Genomic DNA, 17749 nt, shown 5'->3' with positions numbered 1-17749 from the left:
TGATTCAATAAACATGTTTGTGGTTGTTACAGTAAAAAATATAAGTTTTTCTACTCTGTTTTTATGTTTTTTGTCTGACTTTAGATCAATTGTGTTAATACAGTCTGTCAAAATGAAAACATGACTGTAAATTCAGACACGTGAGGTTGTGCTGAGTAGAATGATACCAAACAAGACAAAGTAAATAGTTTTTAAAGGTGAAATGTGGAGGAAACATCAAAAGTAGTTAAAAATGGCCAATTATACCCTGGAACCCAGAGGGTTAAACATTTTTAAGTACCGCAATAGTTATTTTTCAGGGAATTAGTTACTTTTAGAATATTGTAACTCAGTTACTAACTCAGTTACTTTTTGAAGAAGTAACTAGTAACTATAATTAATTACTTTTTCAAAGTAACTTGCCCAACACTGACAGACTGTACATATGAACAATTCACAAACGATTTCAGCATTTGTCTTCTAAGTCACTTGTGCCAATGTTGAATGATTTGCATTTTACAGGGATCACAGAAAAACCTCAGCTAGAGGTTCAGATTACTTGGTATGTTTTACTGGGGAGAATGAGACAGATGTGCTGTGGGTGCTACTTTTTACAACATCTGAGGTTAGTTTAACACAACAAGATCACTGTTTAGAGCAAAAATTAATTACTTAAAAACACTGTTTTTGTTTAACTGGTGATATTTCCATGCATAAGGTTGATGGGGAAGTGGCAGCAGGCACGTTTAGACAAAGCTGTGAGAAAATGTTCTTGTCTCATTTTTCCCATCATATTGTTCTCACTCCAGTGTTATTTGAGGGTCGCCAACCTTGCAGCTAAAGCATACAGTGTACATTATCTGTACTGATGGAGTGAAGTCCAGTCCACTAATACCACCTGCAGTAAAGAGCAATTATCTAGAACCAGATTAACTTCCGACACATCTTTACTTGGCTTACTGATCAGATTTTAAATCCCATTTCATGTACCATACATCTGAAACTTTGAACACTTTTCTGTTCCTGCTTCTTGTAAATAAACTATTACCTAAATAAAATGTTGTTGTGTATTTATATTGAGCTGACACCAATGAGAAAACGCATGTCTGTTTATACACCTTGAGCTTTAGAAATCATCACTCCTATCATTTGGTTCTTAGTTCTTACTTGGTGGTACAAGCAAGAACTAACCCAACTAACATCAACTGTACCAACCTGATTCAAACCTGTTTTTAATATCTATAATCAAACAAAATGATATATAAATGACATATATAAGTATGATGGGCTGTCTGGACCAAAAATGCCAGGGCTGGTTTGTTTTTTTGCCATGTCGGAGTTGCACAGCAGTTGCACAGCAGTTGCACAGCAATCAGCAGTTAAATTAACATGTCATTTGTCGATCTAGACGGAAAAAAGTTCTTCAAAATTAGTTTGAAAATTTAATGAACAATGCAAGCTGGTAGATTGGGAAACCAGCAGAACCATCATAGATTCATTTATATTAATCATAAGTACAATTCATCATAATATTAACATCACTACAGCTTTACTACTACTATATTTATAGTATAGTAGTATAGTTGCAGACTTTTTTTTTTCCCCCATAAAGTTAGCTTAGTACTGTCAAACAGGAGCCGCCTTTATATGTTGAAATCCATGAAGCTCAGTTTACATTACCGAACTGTGCAAACAAAAGAAACCCGTCTCCTTCTAACTGATAAAAGCAGTTTTCTATAATACCTACAAACTGCTATTTTTGTCACGCAGTTTCAAGACTTCCCGTTAATCAAAGCGTGATATGATTCTCCACCACACACGCCATTTATTTCCTGTTTACCACCAATTAGAGGAAGCAACATACAAAGCGGAAGGAGCTGTTTAAGACAAAAAAAATGGACAGATTGAAAAGTGGGGCAGGAAGATTTTAGGTAACTTAAACCGAAATTAATGAAAGATCACTGCAGACCAACAGACTGAGGAGGGAAAAAGACATCAGGAAACAAACCGCAGATAAATAATTCAGACTTCAAGATCTTAAACAAACATCCAAAACCAGATAATGAAGTTTCTGCTGCTACTCGTCCTCTCAATAACAACAGGTACAAACATTCATTTGCTAACACATTAACACTCAGAGTGTATCTGAATGTATAATATTATAGATAACAAACGTATTTTTGATGTGGTGTAATCTTTTTTAAGACCGCTTAACACTAAAGGGATGCAAACTGTATGTAGAAACAGTCTGACAGTGAACCTGAAGGAAATCCAGCTGCAAATAATAAAATACTCAAACTCACAAACTGAACAATAATTTTGAAAAGACAGTGTACAATATTTAAATTTACTTAAAAATTTGCTGTCACATACACACAGTTGTGATAATCATAAACACACAATTAATGATGAATTTAAACATTTACATGTGGTGCAGGGACAATTCTTAATATGTGCAAATTTTATAAAAATCATCATGTTAAACATATCACTGTGGTGCAAATATATTATTTCTGTGGGATAAGAAATACTAGATAATGCCTTTCATTCTTCTTCATCACTTCATCTACTATCTAGTAAAAATCTAGTAATTTCTGTGACACAAATGTCGATCTTTAGTTTTTTTTTATGTGAAAAAAATGGGTTCACAGTAAAAGAAAACAATCTCTGCATTAACAAACCATTTCTGATTTATAATTATAGGACGTACATTTTTCTGTCACTTTTTTATTATTATTATTAATTATTTCTTACAATATAAGCTCAAATATTTGTGCTGACAGCATTTCTTTATTAGGTCCAGAAAAACTGAGACGTGCTGGACTGGAAGGGCATTTTCACTTATGTCTGAACCATGAAATGATTACCAGAATTTTTTTTTTTTAACTGGAGCATTTATTAAACTTTCTGACAATTGAAGAAATACTTTAATTTGTATATTTGCTAATTCTGGCATTTTTTTCTGTTTATTACTTAAAAATGTATTATGCACATTTTTTTTAGATTTTTCAAGAGGACTCACACTGATGATATAGAAGTCACAAAATCTCACATACAAACGTGAGACACTATAGAGGTTAAGATCAAACCGGACTGCGTGTAGCTGACAGTGTAAAATGAGAATGAGATTCCTTTTGCAGAATATGATGTAATATAACTGTCTCTTTGATTTGTAGGTTACGAGGTCAGCTTTGGAATGAAAGCATGTCACCAAGGATGGTTTAAATTCACCTGCAAATATCCTGAAATAAATAAATCACATCAAGACAATGACATAGTCGATTCCAATGAAACAACCATTCAAAGCTCTGAGAAAGATGTGTGGGAAACTGAAGGCAGATTTTACCATGATACAAAAAGTAAAAATCACCAGGCAGCCATTAAAGACCTTAAAGATAAGTGTAACTCGACTGACAGAAAAGACGAGAAACCAGAACCTGGTAAGAAATGTAGCACATCTATCATTATTATTATTAGTAGTAGTAGTAGTATTAGTATTATTATTATAAAAATGAACTGGATCATGAGAGACCTAAGAGATCTATTCCCCATGTATTTCAAATCATTGCCAAAAGAAAATTAATTTGAACATGAAAGAAACATTCCAAGTCCTCATAAGATGACAAATATTTGATTTCACTGTTTTGTTTACAGAGCTTGAGAGCTGCCAACGAACACAATCTCATTTTGTACAAAAAAACATGTGACTCTCCTGGAGATGATTACATGTCTGGGTTCACGTTTTTCTGCAGACAGAACAATTTCACCTGTGAAGATATTTTATTAACAACTCATCCTGATCCTCAAAAGTCGAAAGGATTATTCATTCTCACCAGCCATGGCTTTAGCGCCTCTATCAGTCATGTGTCCCAATGGGATACTGGTGTCTACTGGTGCGCAGTGTTATCAAATGAGGGAAGATTTTCACTCAAACGAGTAAAAATTAACCTCTTATCCCCAGCGCCCCTATGTGAGTATTACACATTTTCTAAATAATACATGAAAGCAAGTCTCAAATATATCATGTCTTTCTTTTTTTCTGTTTTCTACTCCTATAGATGCAATAAAGAAATCAGCCACTGTTGGCAAGAACTTCACCTACTGGTGTAAATACAACCAGGATATCTCCTCACTTAAAACATTTTTTTGTAAGGGAGAAGATCCATCTATATGTAAGCCTCTCATAAACAACAGAAAGACTCACATAAACAGGTTGTCTACGAGTGATACAAAGAATAAAATTACTATAACAGTGAGAGAAATAACATTAAATGACAGTGGGACATACTGGTGTGGAGCAGAAAGACCCGACAACCAAACAAGCAACGTTTTCTTTGGCAGATTGTTCCTGACTGTAGGTGAGTCACGATTTTTATATTATTTCAAATTATTATTATAATTCTGTAAGGACTATCAACAAAATGAGTCACTTTGAGATGTACAGTAAACCACAAAAGACAGGAATTCTTAAAACGTATTTAAACGTAGTTTCTAACGTAAAAAGCTAAAGTTTGCCCAAACATGAAAGATGGATGTGTCCACTGACCTGCCATCTGTTTCTTTCTAAACTTTTTAAAAGTCTGAATGTTTGGATTTTGGACACCGTCAGGTTGTTTTTTGGAACCAGAGGTGATCATACTTACATAATATGATGTAGTGCAAAATTATTAGTTAATTCTAGCAAGCTGTATTTTTGAACTATATGACTGCAACACACAAATATCTGTTCATCAATGCTGAGAAAGACTATAATACTATAAATGTACTAATGAAATAGCGCAAACGTGGATGAGCTGCACCACACAAAAGGTGCTGCAGTCACAGCAGCTGCTAACTGTGAGAAATGCAATCATTATTTTAAAAAGAGTTACCCGCATACAGCTGATGTGAAGAAAGGGATTTTTAGTAGCAGCCATCCCTGTTTTAAGACCGGATGTACAGTTGTACATTTCCCGTAACTTTATTTTGCAGTCAGTTGCTACTGTGAAGATGGACTCCAAAATCATGTCCAAAATACAAAAACACAAAGATCGCATTAAATTACAAAGAGCAGAAGGTGGGAACAATCACCATTGATGTGTCATAAAAAATCTAATGATCAATTTTGACGTTTGAAGAGTGTACAATCGATTGTTTGTTTACACCACTCAACAAAAGCAGAACTGCATTACAGAATCAGAAGACACATCGTCCACATTCAGAAGCACATCTCTGTATAGTGACAGTTATTATGATTTAAACAGGCAAATGTTCAGTATTCAAGCTAAAGGTGAACAATAGTCAAACCAGATGTTCCCCCGTTATGTCGATATCAGCTAGTCAAGTACACACCTACACAGCATGTTAACAAACCGTGAAAAAAAGCCACACAAAAAATTAATGAATGATTGCTGGTAAGGGTTTCTATACATTAGTATTTACAAAGGGTATGTTGTGACTTACCTTCAAAATTACAGCGGTCCTTCACTATAACATGGTTCACCTTTTGCGGCCTATTTCGCTGATTTTTATTAGTGCACTTTTGCATTTTTATTTTTTTTTTACAGTGCATTGTGTTCTGCTTCCTAATCAGTTGTAGATCATTGTCGATCTCCTCCGTGCCGTCTCTCCTGTACAGAATCGCTACATTGATCGCTAGCAGTGAGACTCTGAAGTGCAGTACTGTATGTTTGTAAGGTTCCCCCCAACAAACACAATGCCGACGAAACGTTTTCCAAAGGCACCTGCGGTAGCATCCAAAAGGCAGAGGAAGCGCAAAAAGTTGGACTTCTGATTCGTTAGTGTTGAATTCTCTCGCAGCTGCTCTATTCCCATGCTCTGGACCTGAAAACAGGGTTTGATCTTTGGTTTCATTCAATAATACTGGACTTATCTTTCTACAAAGGTTTGAACCTTGAGAGAAACAAGAGAGAAAAGTGTGAAAATGTTCATGTCTGTATGGGAGACGTGTATAAAGTGTGTAGTGAGGGGTTTACAGCCTTAAAACATCTAAAATAATTGTAAAAAATAAAGTTGGCTACTTTGTGGATTTCACCTATTGTGGGTTATTTTTAGAACATAACACCCTCGATAATCCTTTCTCTCGGGGGGAAAAAATATCACGATGAAGACAATGAACATCATCTACAGATATATTTGGTAAATGCCCAAGACATCTAGAGAAATGTAAATTGCTGTTGATTCATCCATTTGGTTGACTTGTTTTGGGAAACCTGACCGTAAACAAGGCACGAATATCGCACTGGAAACAAAGCGCTATACAGTTTTCCCACCGGAAGCAGCATATGCTAAGGTGCACATAGTCTATTAGAGGAACTATAGATTGTGTTAGTTCCACATTGGCATCATTTATTATCCCCAAAGTTTGCTGCTTGATCAACACACTTAGTCTTGATTTTAAACCACATGGTCCTTCTCTAAGTGGAGTGACTGAAATAAATAATTGTTTGTTCTCACTACGAACATGATAAACTGATTTCCAACCAAGACCCATTCCTGTAAAAAGTCAGTTCTGTTATTATAACTCTAACAGCAACACAGCTCAGCAGTAGCATGTACAGCTGCTGCTGTTTTTGTTTTCATTTCCTGCACCTCCTGTAACCCACAGAAACGCAATAGCAGGAAATTATCAGCCACAACTGAAATCGCTGACATCGCTTCAGTTTTGAAATTCTTTTTTTAAATCTTTGTCTTCTGTGATTTAAAATGTAGTTTAAATTAACCTCACCAAGTTCACATTTTTCAGGGTAATGCAACACTGACAACGACACTTCCTATCCATAAAATATCGTCTATTTTTTCAGCGACACTGGTTTGACACAGTGTAGTTTGCGGACTTCTTCAGTGGTTTTCATTACATTGTAGGCTCCCTGATAGTCAACAATTTCCAAGATATTGGGTTTTTTTTGTATTGTTTTTAATTTAAGGTGATTCTTTAAGTGGCTCCATGATGCAATACTTTACAAATGCATCTAAAACAAAAAAGATTCTCAGTTCATGAGTGGGAGGAGACATGGCTTATTGCAGTAGGAACCCTGATTTGCTGTGTGGCTTACCACATTGTGCGGACTCTACCCCTGTCCCGGTGGGATGCAAAAAAGTGAATTGATGCCCACTCAATTGCCAACAAGTCTTATATTTTAAATGACTTGTTCTGTGCAAAGAAGCTTGACTTCATGTTTATGAGACGTGGCAACGTGAGAATGAAGTCTCACGTCTTTTAGAGCTTTGTCCCGCAGACTGTTCATTTCTCTGTGCACCTCTGATATCTGGACAAGGAGGTGGAACAGCTGTAATTTTTAAAAAGACATTTTTATGCCAGATGATCTCTTTGAGCTGTTACAATTCTTTCGAGATGATCATGATAAAAATTGGAAGAGATTAGCCCCTCTACGGTATCTTAATTTATCGTCCACCTGGGTCTGCTGCAGCTTTTCTTTCAGACTTGCAAGAACTTTTAACTTCCACTATTAAACTGGTCATGGTCATCATTGTTTGAGACTTCAACATTCATGCAGAGGACTCATCAAATAGTACAACTAAGGAATTCCTGAGCATCATGCACTCTTTTAATTTTGTTCAGCATGTATCAGGCCCTACTCACACTGCTGGGCATACTCTGGACTTGGTCTTCACTTATGGCATTTCCCTTGACCAGTGGTGTAAATGGCGTTGTTTTTAGCGATCATAAGACAGTCTCTTTTGATGTATCTGTCAACTCAGAGTCTCTTCCCCAAGGGTTTATTAGGCGCAGGCGCTTTATTGATGACTTTTATTTCTAAATGTTCTTCCTTTTTTGATTTTAAGACTTCTTTTGACGATGTTGAGCTCCATATTAACTCTTTTAATGAACACTATCTTGCCATTCTCCATCAGGTTGCTCCTTTTGAAACTAGGCATTGTTCTGTTCGGTCCCGTACACCCTGGTTAAATAATCAATCTTGTGGTCTTCGACGCTCCTGTCAGAAAGCAGAGCGTCTCTGGAAGTTCACTGGTCTGGTTGTCTATCGTGAGCAATTCAAAGATCTTCTTCACTTATAAAACGAGTCTGTGAAAAAGGCTAGATCCTCTTATTTCAATAATCTTATAAATCGTCATAAGAATAACTCAAGAATTCTATTTGATACCATCAACAGTATTGTTTAGTATTTAGTATTTAGTATTTATTTATTTATTGTCATTGTCAAGAACAATGAAATTGCGTTTGGGGCTTCCATACAACCCAAAAAAAAGAAGAAAATAATAAATACCCCTTAAAACCCAAGTGTACATATTTAACCCAGTGTGACTCCAATGCAATAAGACAATCCTTAGCAATAATGTTCGTAGAAATTCAGACAAAGACCTGAGAAACATGACAAAATACAACAATGCAACCCATTCAATATTATTGTACTGTGAGATATGATATCAGATATGATAGTTATCTATTTAAGAAAGAAGGGGGGGCAGGAGGGGGAAGAGAATAAAGATATGATGCACCAATGCAGACCAGTTCATTGCTATTAAGAAGTTGGATATGGTTATTGTCCGTGAGAGGGGGGCAGAGAGTTCAGGAGCCTCACAGCCTGTGGATACAGGCTGTTGGCCAGTCTGGATGTTCTGGCCTGTATAGACCTGTACCTTCTCCCTGAGGGCAGCAGATGGAAAAGGTGGCGCGCAGGGTGATGTTGGTCCCGCAGGATACTGTGCACCCTCCTCAGACAGCGAGTGGGGAAGATATTACTGATCTCTGGCAGACTTGTTCCAATAATTCTGCCAGCTTCTTTCACCACCCGCTGGAGTGCTTGCTGATCGGCCTTGGTGCAGCTGGGGAACCACACTAGAAATCCATACGTCAGAACGCTGCTGATGGCACAGTTGTAGAAGTTCAACATCAGAGATCTGGGAATGTGTGCGCTCCGCAGTCTCCTCAGGTAGTAGAGGCGCTGTTGGGCCTTCCGTACAACTGAGGTGATATGGTTGCCCCAGGACAGGTCCTCGGTCACAGTTACCCCCAAGAATTTAAAACTGCTCACCCTCTCCACCGCCTCACTGCCAATGAAGAGAGGCAGATGGTTGTTATGACCCCTCTTCCGGAAATCTACAATGATCTCCTTGGTCTTTTTGGTGTTTAAGACCAAGTTATTGTCGTGGCACCATGACTCTAGTTGTTGCACCTCTGTCCTATAGTTTGTCTCATCATTGTTGGATATAAGTCCGAGCACTGTAGTGTCATCTGCAAACTTAACAATGAGATTGGACGCGCAGGAGGAAATACAGTCATGGGTGAAGAGAGTGTATAGCAGAGGGCTCAGAACACACCCCTGAGGGGCACCGGTGTTGACCACAAGGGTGGAAGAGGTGTTCTTACCCACTCTGACACTCTGTCTACGGTTAGTGAGGAAGTCCACAATCCAGTTGCACAGTTCTCCTCCAACTCAGCATGCTCAGTTACTTTCTGATTAAGATTGTAATACTTTTCTCCATCACTTTGTAAATAAGGTGATGGACTTGAGATCCAAAATCTCCTAAAGTGCCTCTCCTTATGAAGATGCCCCTCGGTGTCCTGGGTCATTTACTTCCTTTCATCCAATCACACTTAATGATTTAATTACAGTGATAGGTAAAATGAAATCCTCACCATTACTTCCCTTTGTCCTGTCTGGGACTCTCAGCAGCATTGGTCCCACATTGCTATCCGTCATCAACAGCACACTGAGGCAAGGTTGCGTTCCATCCTATTTTAAACATGCTGAGGTAACTCCTCTATTGAAAAAACAGAATCTAGATCCTCGCTCTACTAGTAATTACCAGCCTATTTCAAAATTGCCATGTTTAAGCAAATTACTGTAAAGAAATGTAGAAAATCTGTTCAGGTCCTTAGTATGCAGATTATAGATTGCTGACCGTTTTCAGTCTGGCTTTCAAAAGCATCACTCCACTGAGACGGCTCTCTTAAGGGTCTATAATGATTTATTAATGGCTTCTGATGCAGGGGATTGTTCTGTGATCGTTTTGCTTGACCTCAGTGCAGCCTTTGATACCATCCATCCATTCGTTTCCACTTATCCTTGTCAGAGTCACGGGGGGGGTGCTGGAGCCTATCCCAGCTGTCATAGGGCGAGAGGCGGGGTACACCCTGGACAGGTCGCAAGTCTGTCGCAGGGCCAACACACAGGGATAGACAATCATTCGCACTCACATTCGCTCCTGCATTCACACCTATGGGCAATTTAGATTTTTCAATTAACCTATCCCCACAAAGTGCATGTCTTTGGACTGTGGGAGGAAGCCGGAGTACCCGGGGAGAACCCACGCTGTGAGGCAACAGTGCTAACCACCATGCTGCCTTTGATACCATTGACCATAAAATTCTACTTAACAGGTTGAAGGTTTTGGCTGGCCTATCTGGATCTGCCTTAGACTGGTTTTCTTCCTAATTATCAGATAGGACCTTTTCTGTTAGGGCTGACAGGTTTACCTCTAACATTACCCCCCTAACCTGTGGGGTTCCACAGGGTTCAGTTTTGGGTCTATTATGATTTTCTTTTTATATTCTTCCTTTAGCTGGCATAATTCAATCTTATTATGTCTATGCCGATGACATTCAGCTGCATATGTCCTTTAAGCCTCACCAGCTGGGTAGGCTGTCCACCTTAGTCCAGTGTTTAACTCAAATCTCTGATTGGCTTTCTAACAATTACCATGTTTTAAACAAAAATAAAACAGAGACCATGACTGTAGCTCCTTAAGAACTACAATCTAAAATCAGTCAAGTTATTGCCTCTTTCTTTCCTTCTGCCAAGTCAAATATTCGAAATCTTGGAGTAAGCTTTGATTCTTCTCTGGACCTCCTTCCTGCTTCTTTCATTTAAGGAACATTTCTAAACTCCAACATATGGGTTCCTCAGCTGAATTATAAAACATTGTTCATGCATTTGTGTCATCGTGTTTAGATTATTGTAGCGCCCTGTTTACCAGCTTGGACAAATCATCTCTTTCTCGCCTCTAAGCTACACAAAATGCAGCGGCCAGGCTACTAACATGCTCTAGCAAGCGTGCTCACATTACCCCCATTTTATATTATTTACATTGGCTCCCAATAGATTTTAGAATTCGTTTTAAAATTCTTGTTTTAACATAGAGCACTAAATGGCCAGGCCCCAGATTATTTATCCAAGCTTCTTATAAAATACACCACTGCCTGTTGTCTTCGCTTCCAGGCTCAGAGTTTGTTGGTTGTTCCCTGAACACGACTGAACATTGCATATGCATTTATATTTGATTTGTTTGTCTTATATGAAGAAAATAAAACGTTTTTCCTCATAAACAGATGGGCCTGCAAACACAGCACCTGATGCACCTTCTAAAAGTCATGGTAAGAGATTACACTTAATGTTTTAATTCTTGGTTGTCACTACGAACATGATAAACTGAGTTCCAACCAAGACCCATTCCATGCATTTAATGTTTTAAAACTGTTGCTGAACACGAGTGAGGTGAAGATGTTCACGAGGTTTAAAAAGAACAGTTTCATTTAAATTTCTCTACAGTCTCAAATAAAATTACACAAGCGTCCACAGTCTGGGAGATAAAGCCATGCTGACTTTTTGTTTGCCTTCATTTCCTCAGATGTAGTGATTGTTGTGATCGTCTGTGTCACTTTGCTGCTGCTGCTGCTGCTGCTGGTGTTTGTGATCGTCTTGATCCTTATCTACAAACGTAAGTACATTTTATTATTCATTTGTGGAGCACAGAACAACCATCTCTTCCTTCCCTGTGTTTTGTACATATGATGTCTAAAATCCCACAGCAGACAGGATGATGTTAGCAGCTTCTATTCATTTTTTGTTTGCTTTTTGAAATTGATATTTTAATATGTAATATGTAAATACTACATTATCAATGAAACTCTTACAGTTCTTTCTTTAAAGGTCATTGAGCTCGTGGAAGAAATTGAATTAATTTTTATGAGATTTGTAGAAATTTGTTCAATTTGTACTATTTCTTTTCTGTTTGGCAGGAATTTCAAAATTACAAAACACAGGAAATGAAGCAGCTGTGCAGAATATAAAAGAGGTGAGTGACTTAGGCTGTGCCATGTGTCATGTCTGCTCACTCTATTGTATTGTAATGTATTAGTATTATTAATGTAATGCCTCAGAAGTCAGATGGTTGAGCTGGGAGTAACTCCTCAGTTGAGCTTGTTACAGTAACAATAACTAAGCATGAAGTTGGAAAAGCAGAGAAATGCAGGATTTTTCTCTCTTTAGAAAACCTTTCATTCATCAGTGCTTGTTGTTTTTGTTTGAAAACACAGCTGCAGCAGACTCACATCCAGAGCCTGGATAAAGCTCTTAAACATGTCTTACAGTTTTACTACTATTTACATTCACAGCTGTGGAGTGGTCAGGCTTGGTGGGACTGCTATATCTTTATGAACTGGAAGTCTGACTTGAGCCAGTTCAAGATACCTGAAACAAGTCAGAATCTGGATCACGATTCTTTTATTGTCATTAAACATCAGATGTTCAACGAAATTAGAAGCAACTCCCAGTTGCAGCATTTTGAATAAATAACAATAAAAACACCAACCTATGGGGTATTGCACTTGTCACACTTGTTGCTGGAGTGAGCAGGTCAGTCTGTAGTGTAGAGGGTGTAGAGCAGTGGGCTCAGCACACACACTCGTGGGGAGCCACTGCTCAGTGTACAACTGGAGGAGAGGCGGGGACCTCCATAGAGCTGTCATACTTGGAGAAACTACACAGTGAGACCAAAACCACTTTTTATTCAGGCGTTTTAATCCTGTATTGGTGATCATTATAACGTGGTAGTTTATGGAGATTACCTTGCTTTTGGGGTAAGATGCAGGTGGAGAGAAGCTCAAGTTTCTGGCACTTTTGGGTGGGGATTTTTCAGCTGGGTTGCTTCTTGCTTTCATGTGATGAAGCCCATTTTACCAATAAAATGTGTTTGTTAGAGGAAACCAGTTTCTTAATGATCTTGAGTGAATATACTCTAGAAATTATGACCTAACCGTTACCAGATCAGTGCATCAATGTTAAGTTGTAGCCAGCTGGCTAACTGCAGCTTGCTTGATAATGTTATCACAAGAAAAATCACAATTCAAATGTGAGTTGGCCAGGAATTTTATTTGCACTTTGCATGGAAAAGGCTTCCTGTTAGATCAAATATAAACTGTTCAACGGTGTGTTTTCATTCTTTCCTGCAGGAGAATATCTATGAAGAGTTCCAGGAGCACCTTGAGTATCCAGACTCAGAAACTGCAACAAACACAGTTTATCTCACTGTGAATCCCCCAAACCAGCCTGACTCACTGCATTACTCTACCATCAACTTTCAAAGCAGGTCTAACAGAGCTGGTGGTGAGACACCGACTGTCAAACCCAGCTCCTCTGCCTACAAATATTCTGCTGTGACGTTCAGCAAACGTCCGACCAACTCATCTGTTAATCAGCTACACAGACCTACAGAGGAGTCTTTGTACTCCAGAGTCAAAAGGACGGGAAAAAACTAAAACGGGAATTAGAGTTCATTTCTCTTGTTAGAAATGTATAAATTACAGAACCTGCATGGCCAAGAATTCAGGTCATTACATCTGTGTTATTACATCAGTCCATCTAAGACTGATTAACACCAAACTTCTTAGATGTTGGCTTGATGGAGACAGAAATCACTCAACTAATGTGAGGACTTGCGATCTTTTTACACTGATCCATACTGAGCTCTTAGATATCAACTGGTAGAGTCCCAGCGATACAAGGCACACTTGATGCTGCTTCTTCTGAACAGGCGTTCCCGCTGACCAGCCTGTTTGGACTTTGGGATTAGACTTGTTCAAGTTTAAACCCATCATGGGTTGGCTCAGGCAGCCTGGGCTGGGGTGTAGACGTGTGTTTCAGCTAACTAACATTAGCAAAAGTCAAAATCAGGTTACTGTAAATATTATTTAAGCAATGATTTAAAAAAATCCTAAACAATCCTGATGTTTATCTTTCGATCACTCAATGTCATCTATCTGCAAAAGTGCACATATTACTCTGCTGTACAACCACAGTGTGATTCTTGAAATCAACAAAAATCAAAAATTATTTCTATAGCACATAATTATGCAACAAAGTTGATCAAAGTGCTTTGCAGTTGGTCAGACCAATAATATAAGACAGTTAGAATAAAAACAGTGAAAAGGAGGGCAAGAAAACAATATGGGTAAACAGCATAACTAGCCACGAAATTACCAACTAGTTTGAATTAAAAGCCAGACTAAAACAATAAGTTTTAAGATGCAATTTAAAAGACTGGATGGACTCGAAGGAACAAATATAAGGAGCGAGGTTATTCCAGAGTCGGGGTGTTACGATAGCAAAGGACCGATCACCTCTGGACTTCAGACGAGACCTCGGTTGCATCACGAGCATCTGATTGGAAGATCTTAGTGCTCTATTAGGAATATACAAATGGAGGAGTTCAGACAGATACGATCTTCAACAGGGAGCCAATGTAAGTTGACTAGTACGATTTGACAGCTGCGTTTTGAACTAAGTGGAGCGAGAAGAGAAGAATATGGGCAGCCTGAGTAGAGGGAATTTCTTCCCTACCTTCCCTTTTTCAATTAGAACTCCCAGTGGCTCCTTTCATGGAGGACGAGTGGCTCTACTTCAAGCCCCTGCTGAGTGGTCAAACTCCTCACTTTATCTCACTTATCTCATTTCTATCACTTTTATCCACAATCACATTCTTTCATTTAGTGACTGAAAAAAATTATAATCAGTTATTTCTGTACCTTAATAATAATCATATCCTCTCACAGCATAAACTTGGTTTGAAATACTTCCCAACTAATGCTCTCTTAAAATCCCGTGTTCTCTGCCGATCGTGGTCATCTTAAAGTGGTGATAGCTGTAGGTCTGACTAAAGCTTTTGAATTGGTTCATTTTTCTTTCTTTCTCTCTTTTTTTTTTTTTGTGCCTGTCCCGTTTGGATCTTTAGCCATCAGAATTGTTGTTTGAAGGCCAAGAAAGATGCCAAGCGGCTTTACTATACCAACTGGATCATCATGGCCTTGCCATATTGGTCCATTTGATTGGCCTTTATTATAATTATGTATTTATTTTATTTGGTTTTCGGTTGTTACAGACAGGACAGACATGACTGGGGGATAGGACAGGAAGAAAGAATGGAAGAAAGAGAGGGAGAGAAAGAAAAATAGAGGGGGAAGAAGAGATGGTGAGAAAGGGGGGAAGAAAAAAAAGGAAAAACAAACACAACACCTGGATCACCTGTATGGAGATAAGAAAAAACAGAAGAGAAAACAAACAAGAAAGAGCAACATAATAAATACAAGTTCATTCTTCTTTCTTTAGATGAGCTTAGTGTTATTGGTCTTTCCCAGCATGCACTGATGTGGTTTCAGTCTCCTCTTTCTCTTATTGCGCTTCACCAGAGATGATCATTGTTTTCATTCAGCGTTAGACAAAGATATAGCTCGGTAATTCTCCACCATATATATATATATATATATTGATATGCAAATTTCTATTAGGCTGTTCTTTTTACTATGTTTTACAGACTCTGTCATCTTACAGACTTACATCTTCACCTTGGTTTAAGACATAAGTTTGTGATATACCACTTATATCAATTCATCATTAAATGTAGTGACTTTGACTTGATTTTCTTATCTTGATTGTCTAAAACAATTTTTTTGTTCCTTCTGTTTCAAGTCGTGCTCTAAAATGTTCTGTTGAGATCCTCATTAAGGTCTCTTTTGTACTGACAGAAGTTTGTGAAAAACCTTTATGTTTTAGGTTCCTGCTGATTGGAATTTGTGACCTTTAGTTTTTTGTTTGTCTTTAGCAGCTGAATCCGTTGTTGTTGTTCTGAATTAGTTATATATGATCTGCCTTTGTTGTATTATGTGTTCTGTATTGTTCTGTACAAATGTTTGTTTAGACGTTGAGGAGTTTATCCCATTAAAATGAATTTGAAGGAAAGAGCTTAAAAATTAATTCCTGGTTGCTTCAAAAGTTTCTGCGCAGAAATCTGCCCATGATCATGACAGGGTTGAAGCTTCATCGATTGCTGTTTATTGTAAATCATGTTTATATTTATGTCAAGCTCCATTTGTGTATTTTTTGTTAAAGAAAAAAGAGATCATAATGTATTTTAAGATGTTCAAATGTTATTAGGCAGAGGAGGTGTCCTTAAAGAATTAACCTGTAATTATATGTCGTTTTGTTGACTGTATAATAAAGCAAGTTTCACGTAGCCGTGATATCTGTCCATCGTTCAGTTTCATTTAACATCAATCATCAGTTCAAGCAATCAAATGAAGTCCAGGAGTCAACTCTGAACATGAAAGAGTGTCGTTGGCAGTACATGACAAACAATTATAAAACTTGGACAGGTGAGCTGTGAACAGAGTGATATATTTTAGAAAATAAAAATCTATATATACCAAGAGGTTAGACACATAAATGCAGACTTCACAACCAAAGCAGCAGTATGTTAGAGTAGTGCTGTGCAGTTATATAGCATTTATAATAGCTCTTTGAACATAGTGTTAGGGTCTGTAGTGAGATTAGAAAATCAATATACAAAAATTGTAGCCTTATTCTTTCAGCTGCAACCTAAACAGTCTGAGAGCAAATAAACAGCAAATACAAAAACAGAAGTAAAGTACGTGGGTATTATTCACTACCACACTTTTTACATAAGATTAGTAAATACAAGGCTTAGATGTCTTATTTTAGATTCATGTCATGTCGGCCTCGAGCCTTTTTAAAAGATGTAGTTATTTTAACCCCCCCCCCCCCCCTTTTCTTTTAATGCTAGTTTTCTCTGTGAAAGACAAAGACTCTCTTTCAATAAACTCGCAGTATCTCTAAAACTTCAATAAACTCAACATGATTCCGAAATTATGTGGAATTCATTTCTCTTTATAGCCCAATTAAATGCTGTCTACATTTCCTCCACTGAGATGTTGGTGGCTAGATAATCTAAAAAACAATGTTCTGAGTGTTGCTTTCACTTTGCTTGTCTTAGCTAGACTCAAGCTATTTGATGAGAGTCCTGGTTCGAACCCAGGCAGGAGCTGCCGTGTGATCTTTGTGGGGTTTTTTATGGTTTTTTGTACATTAAAATGTATTTAATTAAGGAAGCCATGGATTTTTACCTCTAGCCCATACCATGAATAATTGAATAACTAATTTTCATGGAATGTTTTTGAAGCATCAAAGCAGCAATTTAAGCAATCTGATGCTGTTAACCCCAATAAGCATGAAGGGGCCATGACTGAGGGAACCAAATAGTGGAATTCTGTTCCAAAGACTTCTGATGAAAGAAGAGGTGATGGGAGACCCATGCACCAACTTTTTAAAACATATTCCTGATATCAAATTCATCCTTAATTTATATTTTAAAAAATAAAATCAGATTTTAGATATTGTGTTTGTGGAAACGGATAACATATAATCTAAAAAATCTAAAATAGATAATAGATAATATTTGTTTACTTGTTAAACATGCATTTCTGTAAAAGAACACATGCTGTGAGAGACGTTTCCCTTTCTTTTTGATAATCCTTTTTATTGTCATCACCACTGCTGTTACCAGTTGGATTATCTGAGTTGGAGTTGATCAAGGCACCAAGGCAAAGTTGGAGGTCCAAAGAAAGGTGACCAGAATTTTGTTCTCTTAAACTTGAAGCTACACATTGGAGAGCCACTGAGTAAGTATTGGTTCTAGTTTGAGTTAAATAAAGTTG

The sequence above is a fragment of the Diplotaxodon limnothrissa genome, linkage group LG5, assembly GCF_057381915.1.
Source record: "Diplotaxodon limnothrissa isolate DT_005_m linkage group LG5, D_limnothrissa_male_GT1.1, whole genome shotgun sequence".
In the NCBI taxonomy this organism is placed as follows: Eukaryota; Metazoa; Chordata; class Actinopteri; order Cichliformes; family Cichlidae; genus Diplotaxodon; species Diplotaxodon limnothrissa.
The sequence above is the reverse complement of the archived record's forward strand: the minus strand, read 5'-3'. Positions refer to the sequence as shown.